Raw genomic sequence first — 23524 nt, forward strand, 5'->3', positions numbered from 1 at the left:
CCTGGACTAATTAATTATCGAAACTCGCCCACTTCACCAAAAAGATTATAGTCCGTTTTCATGAGCTAATTAACAGCAGCCCGGTTCACAAAATACTTATACTGGTACAGAGTAAACAGAGGTTTATTCAACGCGCAGTAGGCTGAAAAATGGTTTAGTTTACAGTATCAGTATAGTAAGTAGGTTACTGTCGTTCCTCCCATCCCGTTAGCACAACTGATAGCATACTGTATACTCAGTTCTTTCAGTTATGTTATACCAGTACGCCTATTTTTCAGACATTTGTACTTTACTCTTTCAGTAATACCACACCAAACACTCATTTTCAAGCATGCGTATTCCGTTCTTTCATTGAAGCTATAGGCTACCAAGTACATATTTCCAGGCATGATTTGCCTGATGAGAGATGTCTGCCTCTCCCTTGACTTTCCATGGACGGAGAGATAACACCGTATCCGTTTATCTATCTATCGCATTTACCTATCTGTCTACCCTTCCATCTGTGTACCTATCTATCTATCATCCGTCTTTTATTATCCCATCACGAGCGTGGGGACCCGGGGATTGGCTGTTCATTTCAGACATTTAAGGTGACTGACTAGTGTGGCTTCCCTGAGTAGCTTTCTGAGACTATTAAACCTCTGCTACCCACCTATTAAACCCTTATGAGCCATATTAGGTTGATACACCTTAACCCACTCTATCGCCAGGCGTCCAGTTGGCTATAGCCTGTTATTACCACCCAGTGTAGTAAACGATGTCCTGGGCTACAATATACCCAAACAGAAAATGAATAAAACAAAATCAGTTAACCATTTCGCTGTTACAGACGCACTTAAGTACCTGTAGTTTACCAGTATTATAAAAAAAAAAAAAAAAAGTTCAGAAAACAGATCGTAGCCGTCAGAAGACAGGAACAGGACTAGTATGTTAGGAAATGTCACTTAAAATTTTGCCAAACTTTTAGTGCATTTTGAAAGCCATGAAAATAATCATTTACAGAATTATACAAACGTTACACTCTGGTATTGGTGGAACAGTACATTGCATGACTACCAGGATATAATAGTATTGCAGTATATTTTTGTGTTATAACGACCTATATTTGCAATGCATGAGCACAGCTGTTCGGGTTACTGAAATAATTTGCCATGTGTATTGCAGGGTGGATAAGTAGGCAGCAGTTACACATCATCTTTTACGAGTGTAGGTAAAGTACAGGCAGGGGCAAAAGTTGGCATGCTGTTGCACTGAGTTTACTTCACACTTAGAATCTACCTGTCACTTACCTTCCACAGGCATCGTATCAAAGAGAAGCATCTACAGTCAGAGAAGCATACCAAGTCTCTCTCAGATTAGGAATACTAGCCTGCAGAGGAAAGTAAAAACAGACTTCCAATGGACACAATAAATGTTACTTAAACGGGAATGTTCAGGTGTTTGCAGTTTCAATTGGCCTGTGCAAAATTTATCAGCCTTCCCAAATTACAAAAGTTGACAGACTAATAGATTAATGGAGACTGTTATTTAATTACCAATCGATGTAAATTACAGAGTAAAGCATTATTGACGAGCTTCCTTTTTCATACTTTACAAAATAACTTTTTTTTATCTTCTACCCCACGAGAAAAAAAAAAAAAAGTTGAGGGAAAATATAATACCATGCTTTAATCCTTTGACCTATAAATCTCGTAACTTTTTTTTTTTTTCTTCATGCTATCTTCAGACGATTTATTTAGCTCAGGGAGAGAAATTAGGCTCTAATTAGGTTAGTGGACACTGCTCCCAACCCATGCACTACAAATAGCTTCTCAAAAACTAACAAAATCGTCTGATGGTGGCACGAATAACAAAGAAAAAAAAGTAGGATTGAGGGTGTTAGTCGGTGCTTTGTAAAAACAGCGTCATCAGCAGCACACGCTAAATAGGAGACCGTGTTGTGATAATTAGTGTGATAAATATAAAGCATTGATTAGAGCTTTGTTTTATCATGAAAAGAAGTTCGATGACACTTCCCTGTAGGCTGTGGAGATGGAAGGTGCGTGTGTGTGTGTGTGTGTGTGTGTGTGTGTGTGTGTGTGTGTTAGCAATAGGAAGTACATAACAAAGAAGGAGGGAAGAATACCCACTGACGTCCGGGGAGAAATGAGAAATACGAAAGGTAGGACACAATGCTGGTGGGAGATTGTCGGCTAACTTTTGCTATTGATGACGCCCCCCCCCCTCTCTCTCTCTGTCTCTCTCTGAAACACACACACACACACACACACACACACACACACACACACACACACACACACACACACACACACACACACACACACACACACACACACTTTGTGGCTGATAACCATTTTTACCACACCCGCGTGGGCAGCCATATACTGTGCTTGTCCCTAACTGTCATTCCCTCCCTTCCTCACTCACTGGGTAACTACTTTCTTGAAAAATTGGGTCAGTACCTTATAGGAGGAGTGTTAGAAAAACGAAATTTTGTCCAATGGTATGCCTCTCCCCAGGCCATATTTCAGGTAGGGTAGAGCCCCCTTCCCCCCCCACACACACAGACAAACACACAGGGGCGGCTGCCCTCGTGTGTCTCAACCAAAACCGTTTAGCACAGCCATTTTTTTTTTTTTTTACCTAGGAACACGAATTTTCGCACTGTGGTATAGAGTTTTAGTGTTTCACTCGCGTCAGGCACTGTGGGGACCCCCCGAGGGCCGTCCCCCAGGAGGGGGGTGGCCCCTGGTGTTCACGGTCTGTCGTCATACACGGGCAAAGTCTTTAGGAACATGAAATATTGCATATTGGTAGTCGTTTACCCCAGCCACGTTTTAGGCAAGGTGAACCTCCTGTTGACTACACACCACGGGCGAGGGAAGTGACAGATCCAGGGGAAGGGGGAAGGGAACTCATGTGTCCTGACCAAAGCATATAAGCACGTTCATGATTTTCAACCTAGGAACACGAAATTTTGCAAACTGGTAGACGTTCACCCCTGCCACGATTTAGGCAGGGTGGGACCTCCGATAGCCATCCCCACCTGAGACAACACCATAGTTTTAACGTGGGCACACCTAATTTTTGCACAGTAGCAGACGGTCACCCTGATCAGAGTTTATGGAGGGCGGGATCCCCGGGATTTGTCCCTCCGCCTCCCCCATACGGTAAATAATTCTTTCATTCCCCTTACAGTTTGGCAGAGTTGCACGGGTGGGTGCGGGTATTAAATGCGTCCTTTACCATCTTTTTCATTGTACTTAGATCCATAACTCTATCCAGATTATATTCATCCAACGGAACTGAGTCACTCCCACAAGTTCAACACTTTCGTGATGTCATGAAATTTGACATGCATTAGTTACAGTATGAGCAAGGAATGTGTCTCCTTGATTACGACAGTCATTTTCTTTTCACCTGAGGGTACCTTGCCATTTCTGCAACTTGAATTGGGTCATTCCACAGTATTTGTCTGCTGCGGACGGGACAGGAATGGATATATATTTTTTTAGAAAGAAAATACAAATAAAAAAAAAAATTGTACAATAAGTTATAGAGCGAGATTATACAGGTATGGTAAGGTATAATATTAAAAATACCAACTGGCAATAAGTTATGTATTGATTTATTCACGGGACACAGCAAAGGCACAACTTAAAGTGACCACTTTGACATTCAGTTTCTGCTTATTTCCTGCGTAAAAATTCTATTACTGCTGTAGATCTATGTATGGAAACATACTTTAAAAACACAAATATACAAAAGTGTCCCGTCCTTAAATTCTCCCGTTCGCTACAGTAAGAAACATATGTATAAAAAAAAAATGGAAATAAAAATTAGCGTTAGAGTGGCCATGTAGGAGGGTAACAGGTTATTATTAGAAAACTTACTTTCTGCACTTTTTGTCTTCTTACAAGCTATTAATTGGTGGTAGGTGGGGACGCCCATCATCCACTCAATATAGTGCTGCATACTACTTCCCTCACCTCTATTATTCTTTCTTTCCTATTTCTGTCATCCTATCTGTCATTACTTATTGCTTTTCTTTTCGCCTCATGTGGCTCAACAGAGTCTGTACTGAGTGACAAGCCAAATGGTTTCCTGTAAAACCATTTAGGCTACAACGCTGGATGGTAACCCTATAACCAAATAACACTGTGACGTGGAGTACAGTATACTATGGTGCCCTTGTTAACTGGGTGGAGAGAAGTAGATGCGACGTCCACCCAGGAATGAAACCTCCACACAATTCTAAGCGTCTCATTATGGCGAGGCGCTGTCAACCACATGGAAACATCGATTCACTGCACAGGACGGCCCTGCAGGGGAGGCTGCCTACCTGTGGTTGATGGGTCTGCTCGGTCAGACATACTGGGGTAGCACAACAGCAGATGAAAATATTCTTTCAAAATATTGGGGACGGGACGTTGTAAATTTAAATCAATTCCAGAAATCTATAAAAAGTAAAATTTTGAAAACATTGTACATACACAACATGAGTGGCTGTTAAAGATCGTGACCCTCTAGGAATTATTTATATACCGGTACAGGTATGTAGTGGATACTGATTTGGGGAACTAAATTCATTTTGTCCTGTCCGCAACATGATGTTTAGTGATTTCGTGTTATAACCCGTGAGTCACGGTTGTGAATATGGACTTGAAAGTCTTCCTTCAATTACTGGTATAAATCTTTGATATGTTATGAAAATAACTGTAAAAAGAACGAAATCAAATATTCATTTTTTTTTTTTCGAGACATTTATGTCTGATTTATATAGGCTACTGTGCAATGACCTGATACTAAGTTGCGTTTATATGCAGCTCGATAAGCTGTGGTTATGAGTTACAATAATTACCGTAGTACCTTTTGTTACAATACTCGGTTCGTTTTTACCTGACGGAACTGGGCCACGCCCACAAATTGAGTAGTTACTAAATCGTAAAGTTCATTGAACCTTATTATGATGTAGCAGTGATCCCTAGTTATTACAGTTGCTCAGTTTTCACCTGACGGAACTGGACCACTCCCACACCTTGACTACCATACACAACTTGAGTATCGCGGATGCATAAAATTCACTGAGCTTAAGTTATCACGTAGGAATGAGTCTCCTTAGTTATTGGTTAAACGAACCCTTTAATCTGACAACATTTGGCCATTAACTGAGCTGAAAGAAGTTATGGGTCTTCATTAGGTTAGAAAACTCGTGCTGTACGAGTAACCAAGACATGCCTAGATATGACAGCCGTTGTTTCTTCTGACGTCACAACCACACATAGGGGCCTACTCGCACTCGAATAAGGAACACAAGTCCCCGTCGAATGTAAATTATTTTGATCTCATAATTCAACCCCTTAACTACATGAGGTCCACTAAAACTTGAGAAAATCGCTTAGGCGTGGCCAGATAAAATAATAATAATAATAATAATAGTAATCTTGCGCGTTTTTACTAACCTTTCGGAATTCCCTAATACTGTCAGCTCGGTTAGTGGCCCGTGTAGTCGGACGGAGGGAACAATCTGGCTAATAATCAAGGAAATGTTTCTGCCTCATAACTATGGCTCATTGAATTTCATGTAACCACGGCACAGTATTCATGTTAGGGGAATGGCCCAGTTCTGTCAGGTATGGACAAAAGAACTCGATTCTTAAAAGTGTGAACGTAGAAGTCACTTATGTACCCCTTCACTGAGAGGACTTTCTGACAGTGGTTTTGGTACTGAATGAACATGTGTCCCTGCAAAGATTTATACCCACACATGGACGTGGTGTTTACTGGGGACATACAACAGTTTCAGCCCGACTTGGATCCTATTCTTTTATATAACAGAGAGAAATGGTAGGAGGGATGAGAGGTGAAAGAAGAGAGGGATGCAGCAGGATTAGGTGTTGGAGATAAAGGAAGAGGGCGACGGAAGGGAAAAGAAGTGAAGAAGCAGGTAGAGAGAGAGAGAGAGAGAGAGAGAGAGAGAGAGAGGTGCCTGTTTGGGAGAAATGTTTTGGGTGATGGCTGTATCTATTATCTCCAGTCTGAAGTTTCTCCTAAGCTGAATAAAATCGACTGGCGGCAGCAAGAACAAAACACGGGCGCCATCGTAGTGAAAGGAGGTAAAAAATAAACTGTCATTGCTGTGATGGGATTTATTTTTGTTAGTAGACAGATTTTTTTTAATCACTGTTTACCCAGCAGTGTCCAGTGTAACTTTGCCTAAAATTATTGTCCCTTCTCCTTCGTAGTGATCTGCATAACATCATATTAACAATAAAATATGGTGCTAGTCACAAAGAAATGTTATGGTGAGGATGTAGAGCCATGGTGATGTCGATAAACTGTAACAAGAGATTAAGTGCAGAATAGTGTTTGTCAAGAGGAAGTGTTATGGAAAGTGTGTAGACCCGTAGCGTTATTTTTTTCCTGCCACTGAGCTGTATCAAGAATTATATACAGCAAAATATGGTGCCAGTCACGAAGTGCTATGGAATGAATGTAGAACCATAATGCTTTTTTATTGTGTTATGCCGTTGTAACAAGAGATTAACAGCAAAATATGGTGCTAGTCACGAAGAAGAGCTAAGAAACGGATGCAGCTCCAGAGTGCTGTCTCATTCTGTTACTGAGATCGAACAAGAGATTACCGGTAGAATATGGTACAAGTCACGAAGAGGTGCTGTGGAATAGACTTTGAAATAGGGTATTGTCTTATTCTGCCATTCAGGTGTAACATGAGATTAGAATACGCTATGGCGCTAGTCACGAATAGGTGCTATGGAAAGGATGTAGAGCCGTAGTTTTGTCTTTGGGGAAGGATATAGAGCTGTGGCGTTGTTTTACACTGCCACTGACGATACTCGGTTCACCTTAACTTGGCCCAGATTTTCGTCCTTTTCCAGTTTAGTTCACGTAGCTCAGTGGCAGAAAAAGACAATAATACGGCTCTGCTCCCTTTCCATAGCACTTCTTCATGACTAGTACCATATTGTAGGTTAATCTATTGCTACAACTCACCCCTATAGATGGAAAGCTGTCAGCTTTAGGCCAGGTTAGAGTAAAGAGATTATAGTAACCAGATTAACGCTAGAATATGATGTTGATGGAGCTACGGTGGCTCAGTATATCGGGTACTCGTCTCGCGATGTCAAGGATTCGAACACAAACCTTGGCGAGCATTTAAAGTAGGTTTGGTAGTAGGCTACGCCATCTAACAGTATGTCGTTTGACGGTATGCCTTTTGACAGTATGCCCTTTGGTAGTACGGTATTCCCTTTGATAGTATGCTTTCTGGTAGTATGCGCTGATAGAATGCCCTTTGGTATTATGCCTTTTGACAGCATGCTCTTTGGTAGTATGCTTTTTGGTAGTATGCCCTTTGGCAGTATGTCCTTTAGTAATATCCCTTTGGTAGTATGCCCTTTCAAAATGCATGTGTATTTTTCCTCTGAGATCCACCGACAGTATACACAGACATTAACACTTAGGACAGCTACAGACTCCAACACAAACAGATTCTAACACAGATTCTAACACACACTCTAACGCATACCGACTCTAACACATACAGACTCTATCACATACACACCCTAACACATACATACCCTGACACATACAGACTAACACATACAGACTCCAACACACACAGACTCTAACACATACACATTCTAACACATACACACTCTAACACATACACACTCTAACACATACAGATCCTAACACATACTCTAACACATGCAGATTCTAACACATACACACGCTAACACATGCAGATTCTAACACATACCGGTACACACTCTAATACATACAGACTCTAACACATACACACTCTAACACATACAGACCCTAACGCATAGTCTAACACATGCAAATTCTAACACATACACAGTCTAACATATACAGACCCTAACACATAGTCTAACACATGCAGATTCTAACACATACACACTCTAACACATACACACTCTAACACATACACACACTAACACACACACACTCTAACACATGCAGATTCTAACACATACACACTCTAACACATATAGACTCTAACACATACACACTCTAACACGTACAGACCCTAACACATAGTCTAACACATGCAGATTCTAACACATACACACTCTAACACATACACACACTAACACACACACACTCTAACACATGCAGATTCTAACACATACACACTCTAACACATATAGACTCTAACACATACACACTCTAACACATACACACTTTAACACATACAGACTCTAACACATACAGACTAACACATACAGACTTTAACACATACAGCCTAACACATACAGACTCTAACACATACAGCCTAACACATACACACTCTAACACATACAGCCTAACACATACACACTCTAACACATACAGCCTAACACATACACACTCTAACACATACAGACTAACACATACAGACTCTAATACTTACACACACATACTATAGATTAATACACATCCAGACGCATATGGTGTCAGTCACGAAGAAGTGTTATGGAAAAGATGTAGAGCGAAAGAGTTTTTTTTTTTATTATCTAACTGTTTATCTTTTGCCAAACTTTTTTATCAGTTGAGGGGTGGCCATAAACAAATCGCCTCTACGTTGCCGTGTTATCTGCTGTTTGATTGCCCTCCCTCCAGCTCACACCTCCCTCTCTCAAATTTCTTCATTCCATCCACCTCATCCTTGGTCTCCCCCTACTTCATTCTCCCTCCACCTCGCTCCTCCAGTCAGTCTCTCATTCTCCATCCTCTTCACATGGGCAAATCATCTGAGTAATGGAAAATACGCTGAAAAGTTATGAAAATCTCTGCCAGTTTACGATGAACGAACTAAAACCTAATCAAGTTCGGGTGTTTCGGAAAATGAATGTGTCTTGGTGAGTTTGTTTATAGGATTGAGTATGTTGGCGTGTGGTTTGTAAATGTTTGTGAGTGGGTCGCTCCTGTTAAATGTACGAGAGAGAAAGAGAGAGAGAGAGAGACAGACAGACAGACAGACAGACAGAGACAGAGAGAATTTTGATAGGTGCCAGTAATGAACTGTCGAAGCTACCGGGAGCGGTAGTAGTAGTATTACTAGTTGTTGTTGTTGTCGTAGTAGTTGTTTAACAAGAGAGAGAGAGAGAGAGAGAGAGAGAGAGAGAGAGAGAGAGAGAGAAAGAGAGAATTTTGACAGGTACCGGTAATGAAGTAGAGCAGCAGCCGCAGCAGTAGTAGTAGTAGTAGAAGTAGTAGTAGCAGTAGTAGTATTTTCACATATAAGCCTTCTGTTGGGTTTCCGGTTTTAAAATTTTTATTCTATGGAAATTGAAAGGTTTATAATCAGCTAACACAGGGAAGAATTGTGAATCCAGTGACGCCTTTTTCCTTAGGCTGTACTAATGATAGTTAACCAGTATTTGCGTTTGTTATTTTTGCTGTTCCTGCATTGGCTTTTGACCACTCCACTGATGACTGGGAAATGGGTTGCGATGATAACGATAATGACGATGATGACGGAAAGATATGCAACCGGTATACATTTTTTTTATCAACCGAATTATACCAAAATTACAGGCAGTTTCGTGTTGTGGGTTTCCTACTTGAACACTAATCTACCAGTCGGGGACAGAGCTCGTCGAAGATTTCACCTTTTCTGCTTCTTACTATGTATGTGGTGGCTAATATTGCTAAACTGAGTGTCATAGTGTTTCTCTCGTCATAGCTCATGCTCTGATATTGATGCCACAGAAACATGACGGAAATTCCCTGTGTGCAGTAGTCTTACTTGTAGATCAGATGAAACTACAGCATTTATATATACATTTAGTCTAAGACTTGTACCAAACGCAACTGTAATTTCATGCATTTTCTATACTTAAACTGCAATATTATTTTTAGGTCAAACGTAGACTTCACAGTTTCCATATACTTCAGCCTGACACACACACACACACACACACACACACACACACCTAAAGACATCATTACGAAGTTGAATGAAATGGCCTGGAGGTTGCAAGAGTAAACTAACACATCATCGCAGTGAAGGGGTAAAAGTATAATTCTGTGTCCTTTGTTATACACTGTTGTCTCCGCCTAAATGTTTGTTTGTTTATGTTGGGATTTGCGTTGTCATTCTTTCTTCAGATGTCATAAGATTCCAGTCACCAAATTGCGACTTGAAAGGTGTGCCGTTGTGTTTTGCAGGATGTTTTATTGCGGTGACATAACTGTGCTGTATGTGGAGAGAGAGAGAGAGAGAGAGAGAGAGAGAGAGAGAGAGAGAGAGAGAGAGAGAGAGACTGTGGTGTTCTTTCAGGTCTTTGACATGAGTTATTTCGTAAGATGAATATAATCATCGGGAGGTAGCCAGAAAAAAGGAGAGAGAGAGAGAGAGAGAGAGATCCTGGTATGAATGTACAGCTTTCTCTGAGTATTTCTATCACCCCTTTAATTTTGGGTGTACAGTGCATGTGACAGGCTGGCAGTGCAAGAATAAGTGTAAGAAAGAGTATATAGCCTACCGGACTGTGTGAAATGTGCAGGTGAACGTGTGTATTCATTCATATAATATACGTATTCCAACACTGTCACTCTGCCACATGTGCACCAGCGGGAAAGAAATACCTTCGAGCAACTCCACAGAACTAATTTCATGGTTTCATAAGCTTTTGGAAGAACAATAACTTTACTAGTATCCTATTTCCAACGTCCAGTTAACCTACACTGTATAGCTAATTTTGACTGCTCCTGCTATGTTACTTAACCCTGCAGAGTAATTGATATCAGACACTTACCACAGACATACTACATTAGTCTTCAGGCCCTTGTTGTGCAATATAGATACGCCTGACATCTATTCATCAAAGCCTTTTACTTCGCATCTATGTTCCTACACCCCAGCTATTACGACGTGTCATTGTTTTCCCAATACGTGACAGAGTTGCCCGGTGACATTACACCTATTATTTTTAGTCATCACAAAACTCGAATGTAGCAAGACACACACATGCCAGGCCAAGTGTCGTAAACAGCTGTAAAAATTCTCGTCTTCCATTACCTTGTGTAGGGGTGTGACGAGGTAACTGTCCTCTCTCCCTCTTTTCCTCTGTCTCTCGCTCTCAGCTCTTCCCGCCGCTTCTCGCTGTCTGTGGTCCGTGACAGCCTAAGACAGCCTGCGGGTTGCAAAGCACGTCTAAGTCCACCACAAACCACCGTTATCCCGCAATTCAGTCTATCTGTTACTAAAGCATAAAGTTACTTCAGGTCAGTGCCTCGGAAGATTATCATAAGCTCATTCCTAGGAAAGTGACACCAAGCAACTGGCCCAGGTACCAGGACAGCTAAAACTGCCCTCAATTTCACCCTCACGCCACCTTCCCGCGCGTGAGAGGTGTGGACTGGGGAGTGAGAGGTGTGGAGAGTGAGTGCAAGAGCGAGGTCACTGAAACAACACGCACACACACCACGAGCTCGCAGGCTAAACTAAACTTGCTCACTCTAGACAGGCTCAGCTGCCAAATGTTGCGCGCGGGACGTATGACAACACAACTAAACTGTCCATTTCTACCTTTCTTTGTACATATATATTATGGTTTCCAGACTCAGGACTTCGCAGAGTGATTACTCAACTTCCCACAATAACATGTCAGCCCTGGATATCGCGAAACACGAGATGGACCGCAAATTGAGCAACATAAACACAAGGTGACAACTTGGTCTCAGCTGTGCGGTACCTGAGGCGTTGCCATAGTAACATTGTATACCAAACAGTGAACCGCATGGACGCCACACGCACTCCACGCTGACCTACTAATACGCCGCCGCAGGCTACTATTTACGGAATGCGTCATTGTTATCCGGTGTCACGAACTGGGAAAACATGCAAAGTATGTTTTTTTAGTAAGAGAAACCAAACATTTTATTTCACTGCTCTTTTTTTTTTTGGGGGGGGGGGGGGGGGCATTTTCTTGTCAGCATGTTTCATACCAGTTTATATCTACATATGGCGGGCTAATTTTAACTGATGCACTATTTTGAAAAATGCAAAATTTTAAGAGAAATCAAACATTTAACTTCGCCATTATTTATTTATTTATTTATTTTTTTTGGGGGGGTGGGGAAGGGGGATGCATTTTTTTGTCAGCGTACGAGGCTTCCTAGCAACTATTTCAGGCCAATTCATTTCTACATACGGCGGGATACGCCTAATTTATGAACTATTTTAACACTACCGATATTAAATGCCAACATAATAAACGCGAGATTCTGAATGCGCATAAGGGAAAAATATATCAGTAGAGAGGTGTTAAAATAACTTAAGCCGACTAGAATGCTGCCTTCCCTTTACATCGTTTTTGGCACGGCATGAAAGAAACCTGTTAGCTTTCATTAGTGGTGTAAAGTTAGGGAAGGTAAAAAAGGTGAGATTGGGGAGCAGATACATAGGAAGGCAGGGAGAGAAAGAAAGGAGGGAGGGAAGGAGGGAGAGATAAGGAAAGGAGAGGGAAGAATATGCTGTGTGAAGAACAGATAAAGATAAAAGGACGAGGGGAATGGGGAGATGTGACAGGAGGAGGAGGGCGGAAGGAAGGAGAAGAAATAAGTAGGGAGGGAAGGATGAGGAGAGGGAAAGAAGGAAGAGAAGGAAAAGAGGAGATTAGGAGGGAGAGAAGGAGGAGGGAAAGAATGTGTTGTGTGGAGGAAAGATAAAGACAGAATGACGAGGGGAATGGGAAGACGTGACAGGAGGAGGAGGGAAGGGAAAAGAAGTAAGAGGGAGAGAAAGAAGAAGGGTGAATAGGAGGAGGGAAAGTGGGGTGTTATGTAAAGAAGAATGAATAAGTGAATGAAGTTGAAAGAACAGAAGGAGGAAAAGGGATGAAAAGAAAAGGAATAAAAGGAGTGGGTGAGAAAGGAAAGATATGAGAGGTGGAATAAAAGGAATGGAGATGAAAGAAGTAAGAGGAGCAGGGTGGGAAGAGGGAGGAAGAAAGAAGGAGGAAAAAAAGACAAGGTGCAGGAAAGAAGAAAAAAATGAGGGGAAGGAAGACACCTGAGAGAGGGGGAAAGAAAGAGAGACTGGAGAGCTGAGGGGAGGAGGAGGAAAAATTGATGGACTGAGAAAAAATGAGGAAAGAACAGGAGAAAGAAGGGAGAAAAAGAAGGAAGTAAGGGAAAGGGAGGAAGAAGAAAAGGCAGGAAGGGAGGAGGTACAGGAAGAAGATGGGAAAGCATAAAGTGAAGAAGTGGAGGAGAAAAGGGAAGGTAGTAAGAAGGGGGAGAAGGTTCGATAAATTTTGGCCCTAAAGATGTTCCCTCGTGTTTTTTCCATTTCTTGTAAGTCTAAATAACAAAAAAGCCAGACTGATCCTATACATATTTACGTCATTGAGTGGCTTCTTCAAAAAAATAGATAATACAGTTACTAATATGGTGTTGGAAGCTGGAGAGGAACGCCTTCTGGTGGTGGCACCGATACAAATGGGGGATTCAACTGCCTGATCATATAAACGTCCCTCATCTACTTCCCTGTTCCCCTAAAGGAGGATGGTGGACTGTGGGAGAAACGAAACTTAGGCCTGCAGTCCACAGGGTTCACATTTCAGATGAGCTTTGGGGTACTACTACTACTACTACTACTACTACTACTACTACTACTACTACTATACTACTACTACTACTACTACTACTACTACTACTACTACTATACTACTACTTCTACTACTACTACAACTACTGCTACTGCTGCTACTACTACTACTACTACTACTTAAGCAATAGCTACCTCTACAACAGCAGCAACAATAATAATAATAACAACAACCAACAACAACTACTACTACTACTACAGTACTTCATGATTCCTTGTCCTGAGTTTCGAAATGTTAACCTTTTCATTTCCAGGACGTATTATTTATATTGTACAGGCATTTATATCTTACCATCAGACAATTTTATATTCCATGGATGATACCCCTACAGTTCTCTTACTATTGCCTGGCACAGATTTTCTTTCTTGTGTAGCTTATTTCACTTCCCGCAGCTGATTGGCAGGAAAAGACAATGACACGGCCGTACATCCTTTCCACAGCACTTCATCGTGACTCGCATCATATTCTAGTGTTAATCGCTCTTTGAACTCAGCATCTAAGAGTGTGAGATAATTTTAGGTCAAGTTAGAGTAGAAAGAGCACAGTAGTTCTGATAAGTGGATAAATGAATGCTACATCTGACCTCTCCAGCTCAAAAGGCCCACAAAGTTAAATAAAATCACATGGAACTTGCAAAAAATATCAAAAGTACGTCATTATAATTAAAACTTCGCCAAGAAACGGATACGATTCATTTTTCTTTATACTACGGTGACACAGTGGTTATTGTTCTTGCCTCCCATCCCTCGCCTGTCCTGTATCTACTCAAAATGTATCCTGTGATTGACATATAAAGTAGGTCTGGTAGTGTGTCCGTTCGTGTGCTAGCCGTCTGAGGCGTCCTTTCTACTAAAACCTTCAATCCGCTATTGTTTTGTTTTATATTATCTACAAGTATGTACTGGATGTTGTATTTAGCTTAGGATGGACTTTGAGAACTTGATTGGTTAGATAACATCCTGTACAATCCCACTGTATATCAGAGGGTTGTCTGAAACTGACTTTACTCGTCTGTAACAAGCAAGAATTCTCTAAATTGTACGCCACCGACTTCAGGGAGTTAATGCAGATTCTTATACAATCGTAGCCAATAAAACACCTGAACTTCCAGATACACTGCATTCATTAGAGGCGGTTCATTTTGTTTCATACCCTGCCAGCATGGGGGAAGGGATAATTCTGACTCCCACTCATCTCCGAGTAGAGGGTCTGGCCTTGCAGTGATCCTCTCGTAAACTGGTTCAGACACAGATTCAGTACGGGGAGGAAAAATCTCCCCAGTATTTCACCTAATCTACCTGTTACTTTCCTCAGCTGTCTGATATTCCTAAGCTGAGAGAGGCTGCAAATGAATGATGCTTGTTAATATGAGACGTCAGGGAGAAGAGTCGTGGATATGCCCTAAGTGAGAAGCAGGCACCGTGGAATACTAGGCCAACTTCTTCCCCTTACTGTACACTCACGGTTAAGTAGCGCTCGTCCCTACTGTCATAGCAACGAGAGTCGAGGTTCAGGAAGCCATAAATGTACACAGGATCAGTTTCGTGTCTGTCCCTGTCCCTGTTCACCCAGCAGTACAAATAGTGGCCTGAACGTAACATCGTCTATTGGACCTCTTCCTCAATGATTTGTTTTTGGATATGACACAGTGAAGTCATTTTGTATGTTATTCATGCGGAGTATGGTTATGTTAGAAGATATTAGACAACACAGAATATGACAGTAAGGTGTAATAAGCAAAATAAAATGGCTCACGAAGCGGTGTTAGGGAGCTTCCCTAATCAACGAAAATACGGGCCTTCAGGAAAAAATTATTGTTTGCCTTAGTGACACCTACGCATTCGATAAGCATTAATCCTAAAGCTTGCTGCTGCCACCTACCGTATGTTGTTAAGATTGGGAGAACACCCTGGCAGTGGAAGGGTTAATGAAGGCTGCATCTGACCTCTCCAAATCGAAAACTCCATCCCAGAGTGTATAAAGTCGCTGAAGATAGCTAGAAAAAATACAAAATAAGCTGTTGAAAAGTATTAGAATTAATGTCTTACGACAGCATTTGCTATTTTGGCAGACGGTCAATTTTCAGTACGTCAGTGTTAGAATATTACTTGCAACAATCTGATTTTACATCCAGGTCCCCAGGGGCACTTGTGTAAACAGGAACACTGGAGAAACAAACTTTGTCCAAGAGCCAGACCGGCCCAGAAATCGAGTTCTGGTTTTCCCGTAGACAAATCTGAGGGCCTTGGGCGTCTGAGCCGGGATGAAAGTTTTCCTCCCGTTTATTCGTTCGAATGTTCTTTCGATGCCGTTCTAGAGACCAGTTATGGACTTGTTTTGACGACTGAGGTGTCAAATGAAACCTTCCACCATACGATGTGCCCTCGTCCAAGCGGCCGACACGCTTGGAACAACACTAAGGTCACGATGGCCACAGAATGACCACAGACAGGTCAAGATGATGAAGGAAACTTTTTTCGTTACAGGAGTACTGGCGTAATACTGACACTGGAAAGGATGTTCAAAACGGAGTAATTTATCCCCTCATCAGAATTTTTATATAACCTACAAGAAATTGGCAAATTGCAAAACAACCAAACAAATAAACAGATAAATAAATAAATAAATAAATAAGCGCTTGCGTCGCAAGCTCAGTAAGCGGCGAAGGCAGGCAGGGAAGGAGATAGGTAGCTAGGTAAGGAGGTAGATAGGTAGGTAGGCAAATAGGCAGGGAGGTCGGTATAGAGATAGGTAAGTAGGCTACGGAGGTAGGTTGGTAGGGAAGGGGGAGGGCAGAGGACATCGGGTGGATAGGTAAGTAGGTAGGCAGGCAGGCAGGGAGGTCGGTAGAGATATAAGCATGGAGGTAGGTAGGTATAGAGGCAGACAGGAATGGACGTAGGTTGTGAGGTAGGCAAGGAGGTACGGCAGGAAGGAGGGTATGTAAGTAGGGAGATATGCAGGAACGACAAGATATTTAATATGAGTTAAATCTTTATAAGGTAGGCTGGGAGGTATGTAAGTAACCAGGCAAGAGGTAGGGAGGTAGCTAGGTTGTAAGGGAGTTAGGAAGGAAGGAGTTTAGGGAGGCAGACAGGGAGGTATGGTGAGCAGGAAGGTTACCAAGGAAAAGCGACAAGAAGCACAAGTTATTCTATTACACGCTGGAGGAATTATTTGCACCCAAGTACCGTCTGCTGAAAGGATCATATAGCAAGTCTAACAAAATGGCTTCAAAACCTGAGATCATTTTGAGTGACAAATATTTCGCTGTACAGGGCAAGGATCATATGAGACATCTTCGGGATCTTAGGGTGGCAACACGCACTATATTGTTTTGACTCTAACTTGGCCCGGATTTCTGTACCTCTGAAGCTATTTCATGTAGCTCAGTGGCAGAGACAGACAGTGCTACTGTTCCACATTCCATCCATAGCATTTCTTTGGTGCTAGCATCATATTCCAGTGTTAATTTGATGTTATAACTCAGCATTCAGGATGGAGAGATAATGTTTGCACTTTCATATTTTAGTAACAACAGAGGAAGGAAAAACAAATGATTAAAAAAGTCCATACACCAGATTACAGGCATCTTCCATTCATAAAAAAAAATTGTAACATTTGGTTTTGAATACCCATAGGCTGAAGTTTGGGGGGAAACCACTCTGGGGAAGAGAGTTCCAAAGAGATGCAGTTCGAGGAATAAAAGAATTCTGACAGGCAGAAGTTCTACATTATGGCAGTGTGATAGTCCAGTCATGAGCGCTACCAGATGCCCGTGTAGCGCGGGGGAATCCATGAAGAGGTGGCACAATGGATGCAACTTCGTCTGAGCCCTTGCCATAAAAATATCTGTAAAATAAGGCAAGGGACGCAACATTCCTTCTTACCTGTAGATGAGGCAGTTCATTTGTAATAGTAGGGTTATTAATAATTCTAACAGCTTTGCTCCGAATTTTGTTCAGTTATTTTAGTGCAACCTCTCCACATCCACCCCACAAGGGTAAGCAGTATTCTTGCTGAGAGCGCACATGACTCATGTAAATTATAGCTAACTGCTCGTCAGTGAAGATACTGATACGGTATATTAGCCTAATTCAAGTTTCTCTGAAGCGGTTATAGCAAATGATATACAGTACCATGAGAGGTCCAGCTGAGGGCACTGTTAAGTGAAACTCTGAGAATTTCAATAGGCTACTTTTAGAGATAGGAATATTAGTAGCACTGAAGGTAATAGAGGAAGCAGGTAATATCTGTCCATTAGTAAACTGTATATATTTGGTTTTCCTTGCGTCAAATGAGACAATGTTATTTTGTCCCCATTCAGTGGTCTTAGGTACGTTGATTTATGAAGATGGTTGTACTGAGTTATAAGTTAGAGATATTAAACGTTATGAATGGATGGTGTGAGATGAAAGTGCTACTCTTACACTACCGGCTGCCCGGAAGGTTAATGAGTAGTAAATATGCAAAGACTGAAGCAATTCCGAACTTGTGTACCGATAGCAGGTACAGGTACGACGGAACTTGAGGCATTTATTATATACCGTATGTTTCAGCCCTTAGATGCTCGAACCGGTCAGCGTGTTGGGCCAAGTTTGTTTCCCATCTTGTCCCGTCCTCCTCCTCCACCACCACCACCACCACCACTTCCTTCTCCTCCCCCTCCTTCTCCTTTTTCTCTTCTACTTCTTCTTTATATATTTAGCTACAAAAGAAGAAAGTGTGTAGAGGGTGTGAGATAACTCTCTCTGTGAAAGCAAAGTGAGAGACAGCCCCAGATCTATGCAGAGCCTTATCATTCCTGTGTTTCCATCGGCCCGTCTTCCGTCCGTTATCTGTAGGAACTGAAGTGCATGGACATCTCTCTCTCTCTCTGTCTCTCTCTCTCTCTCTCTCTCTCACACACACACACACACACACACACACACACAGTGGAGAGAGAGAGAGAGAGAGAGAGAGATCTGTGGGTCGTGGTAACTTGGATAATGCCACCAACTTAACGCTGGTGGCGATTTGCAGGGACGGGGAGCTTGGTTGCGGAGGGGGGTGAGTGGGGAAGGGGGGAGATGAGAGGGAGAGGAAGGGAAGATGGTGGAAGGGTGGAAAGAAGGAAAGGAAGGAATGAGAAGGAGGGGAAAAGGAATAGGAGAGAGAGAGTGGGGGAGGGGGAGGAGGAGGAAGGGATAAGGAGAAGGAAGAAAAAGGGAAGGGCAGGAAGAGTGAGGGAAGATATGAAGGAAGGCGGAAGAGGAATGGAGGAGCGGGGGAAGAAGGAGAGGAGAGTAAAGGAAAGGGAGGAGAAAGTCAAGGGTGAAAGAGAAGGAGGAGGGAAGAAGAAAGGGAGAAGGTAAGGGGAGGGAGTTAATGAGAAGGGAAAGATATGGAACGCGAATGAGAGGAGGGAAATGAGATAAGAGGCTTGGGAATAGAGGAGCGGGAAGAGGAATGGGAAGAGGTGGGGAGGAAGAGGAGTGAAATGGGGGAAGAAGGAGAAGAGGAAAGGGAAAAGGTGGGAGGAGAAGGGGAAGAGCAAAGGGAAGGGTGCGAAGAGAAGGGGGAAGTGGACAGGGAGGGGTGGGAGGAGAAGGGGAAGAGGAAAGGGAAGAAGTAGGAGGAGAAGAAGAAGGAGGACAGGGGGAGAGAAGGAGGTAAGTAGGGAAGAGGAATAGGAAGAAAAGGGAAGGAGAAGAGGATAAAAGAGAAGAAAGGGGTGAAGAGGGGCAAGAAGAGAAGATGAAAGAGAAAGGAGACATTCGGAAAACAAGGAAACAGGAGAGGTATGACGGAAGAGGTAAGGAAGAGCAGGGGAAGAGAGGAGGGACATGAGATGAAGGAGTAGAAGGGAAGAGGAAAGGGAACGATGAGGAGGCAGAGGAGAAAGGGACAGAGGTGGAAGGGGGGAGCGGAAGAAGGAAGAGATGGGGGAGAAAGAAAGAGGAAAGTGAGGGGTGAAGGAAGAGGAGGAGGAGGAGGAGGGGATAGAAGGAAGGGAAAGGAAAAGGAAACGGAGAGAGGAGGGGGAGAGTAAAGGGGTTACAAAAAAATAAAAGAGGAGTAAAGATGTGGAAATAGAAAGATAAAAGGGAAGAGAGTGGAGAGGAGGGAAAAGAAGAGAGGGAGGGGAGGGGGAGGGGGAGGAGGGAAGATGGCAGGGAAAGGGAAGGTGAGGAGTGACAGCAAGAGGAGAGGAGAGGAAAAGGCGAACTACTCTGAAATGATGGGAGCATTGACTAAATTATTCAGAGTTGGATGGATGAGGTAGGTGTGTCTGTCACCGAAATCAATTGAAATCAAGGAGGAGGAAGAGGAGGAGAAGGAGGAAGGGAAGAGAAGGAAGAAAGGAAGAGGAACAGAAAGAGGAAGAGGAGAAGGAGGAGGAGGAGGATAGAAGAGAAGGAATGGAAAGAAGAAGGGGAGGAGGGACAGGAGGAAGGACGGAAGGAGGAAGAGAAGGGCGAATGTTGACAAAAGTGAGGAGAAGAGGGGAAAAGGGAAAATGGGGAATAGATGAAGAGGGGGAGGGTAGAATGTAGGAGAAGAGGAAGAGGAAAGGGAGGAGAGTTGAGGGTTGTGGTTGTTACTTATGATGGAGAAGAGCAAGAGGAGAGAGAGAGAGAGAGGAGAAGAGGAAGAGGAAAGGGAGGAGAGTTGAGGGTTGTGGTTGTTACTTATGATGGAGAAGAGCAAGAGGAGAGAGAAGAGAGGAAGGACAGAAAGAATAGAGGGTCGTGTTGTACTTGTGGACTCTCAAAAGTTATGGTAAAAATATTCTTCCCGTTTGTAACTCTATTCATCAGTACAATTCAGTTTTCTTGTGTGGCATTTCCTTTGAAGACTGATTATGAGGATGGTGATTAATTTGTAGGGAGCCTCAGAATTTTGAAATCAGATTGAAATTAAAGATAAAAATAAATTGATAGATTTATAACAATGTCAAGGTTAGCACCAAATAATTATCGGGTTAGTACCAAAGAATGTGCCATTCACTGGTGATAGTAGTAGTAGTAGTAGTAGTAGTAGTAGTAGCAGCAGTAGTAGTTAGTAGAAGCAGTTGTAGTAGTAGTGCTAGTAGTAGCGGTAGTAGTAGCGGTAGTAGTAGCGGTAGTAGTAGTAGTAGTAGTAGTAGTGATTATAATGCATAAGGCATATTCTGTTCCTGTTACAGTAATAGTAGAAATAGATGTAGTAGTAGTTGTTGTTGTTATCGTTGTTGTTGCTTTGTTGTTTTTTTCGTAGAACGGTAGTAGTAGCAACTCTAGTAGCACATAGTAGTTGGGATCCCAGGCTTATATGAACATAAACCCAGTGGACCGCTGGCTTGAGCTGCCGTTCTCCTGCGATCAACCATCAGCCTTCCAGGGGATTAGGAAGTTGTAAAGGGATGCTTGTATCGCAAGGCAGTGGTGCCACCTGGATATATCAGCGCCACCACATGAAGGCGTCCCTCTCCAGCACCTTAGTTTGTGTAGTGCCCATAAAACCAGTGTTGGGGCCGGCGAATGCCTAGGTTAAGTTGAGACTGAATTTTTCTGATTGGCGACATAAAACAAAAAAAAAAAAAAAAAAAAAATCTGAACCAGGCTTAGGCAAAACATAGAAGTTTGAATGTATGCCTCACCTTGTAATTCTAATCGAGTTTTTGTATAAATAGGAAGTGGTTTTGAACACTACATTTTTGCTGATCTCTAAAGCCATATCCACTTTTCGGTTTATTAAGATTACTGGGGATGAAAAGGCTGCATCATTGAAAGCGAAGATTTGGTGTGGAAATATAAGTCACGGCCTAATCATTCAAGTGACATCAAATTAAATCGTACAAAACAACAAAAAGAAAACGAGGGAGAGTTCACAAGCAAGATTTTAAGGAAGGGGGAAGATAAGGAAGGGGAACAGGAGGAGAAGGAGGAAGATGAGGGAGAATAAATGCGAGTATATAAGAAGTATAGATAACAGGGAGACCAATTGCCCCAAATAAGATTACCTGTTGGGAGAAAAAAAATATACCGTAAATATACAAAAATAAAACCAACGTGTGTGGGTAAAGGGTAGAAAAATGGAACACTCTCCCCCATCCACCATGCCATACTGCAAAAAAACTGGCAGAACAAAGATAGACAAAAATACCATGCTAGTTTGTAAGGGAAGGATGACGTGGGGAACGAGGGAGGGTGACGTGGGGTGCAGGGGTGGATGACGTGGGGAACGGAGGAGGGTGACGTGGGGTACGGGGAAGGGTGACGTGGGGTATAGGGGAGGGTGACGTGGGGTACAGGGGAGGGTGACGTGGGGTTCAGGGGAGAGTGACGTGGGGTATAGGGGAGGGTGACGTGGGGTTCAGGGGAGAGTGACGTGGGGTATAGGGGAGGGTGACGTGGGGTATAGGGGAGGGTGACGTGGGGTATAGGGGAGGGTGACGTGGGGTACAGGGGAGAGTGACGTGGGATATAGAGGAGGGTGACGTGGGGTTCAGGGGAGAGTGACGTGGGGTATAGGGGAGGGTGACGTGGGGTATAGGGGAGGGTGACGTGGGGTATAGGGGAGGGTGACGTGGGGTATAGGGGAGGGTGACGTGGGGTACAGGGGAGAGTGACGTGGGATATAGGGGAGGGTGACGTGGGGTTCAGGGGAGAGTGACGTGGGGTATAGGGGAGGGTGACGTGGGGTATAGGGGAGGGTGACGTGGGGTATAGGGGAGGGTGACGTGGGGTACAGGGGAGAGTGACGTGGGGTATAGGGGAGGGTGACGTGGGGTACAGGGGAGGGTGACATGGAGGGTGACGTGGGGTATAGGGGAGGGTGACGTGGGGTATAGGGGAGGGTGACGTGGGGTACAGGGGAAAGTGACGTGGAGGGTGACGTGGGGTACAGGGGAGAGGGGAAGGAAGAGAGGTAGGAAGTGGAAGAAGGGGAGGAATGAAAGAGAAATGAGTGTGCATGGTGGTGGGGGTGAGGGCAAATTGGGTTACTCTGCGTGGGAAGGAGACCAATAAAGAGAAAGAGGAGGAGAGGAAGAGGGTTGGGGGAGAGAGAGAGAGAGAGAGAGAGAGAGAGAGAGCGACGGACAGACAGACAGACAGAGAGGAGAAGATGAGACAGGAAAGAGGGGAGAAGGAGAGGAGGAAAATGAGAGGAGGAAAAGACCAAAGTGATAGGAGAGGAGAGAAGGAAAGAAAGAGGGCAGGGAGGGACGTAGGGAGAGGAGGAAAATGGTAAAAAGGAAGCCACGAGAAAGAGAGAAGAAACAGGAGATTGGGAAGAGAAAGAAGTAGAGACAGGAGGAAAGAGAGGAAGAAGAGGAATGAAAGGAATAAAGAACGCAGTGGAGAAATAAAGTGAGTAGGGGTGGAGCAAAGAGAGTAAGGGTGGAAAAAACGAGAGTAGCTAAAGAAAGGGGAAGAATAAAGAAAATTGGAGAGGAAAAAAAAGGGAGGGGAAAAAAAGGAGAGGGGAGGAAGGAGGAGGAGCGAGAAGGAAGCGTGAGAAAGGGATAGAATAAAAGGCGGAAGTGGAGGGAGAAGGGGGGAAAGAGGAGGAGAAGGAGAGGAAATAAGGAAAATAGGGGGAAGTAAGAGAAGAAAAAAAATATGCGTTAGAGGAAAAGGGAAAGGAGGAAAAGGAAATTAGGAAGAGAAGGAAATGGGGAGGAGAAAGGTAACTAGTGGGGAAGAGAAGGAGAAGGAGGGGAGAAGAGAAAGGCAAAAGAGGGGAGGGAAAGAAGGAAGGATGGAGGGAGAGTAAACCAGCTATGCGAGGGAAGAGTAGGAGAGGGAGGGAGGAAAAGGGAAAGGAGGGGAAGGAAGGAAAAAAAGAATGGGATGGAGGGAGAGCCGCCTTCACGGGATGGCATAAATAAATCAAGGTGAATATCAAAGGAGACC

The sequence above is a fragment of the Coenobita brevimanus genome, chromosome 69 (genome assembly GCF_032717465.1).
Source record: "Coenobita brevimanus isolate Jiangsu-jjx chromosome 69, ASM3271746v2, whole genome shotgun sequence".
Taxonomy (NCBI): Eukaryota; Metazoa; Arthropoda; class Malacostraca; order Decapoda; family Coenobitidae; genus Coenobita; species Coenobita brevimanus.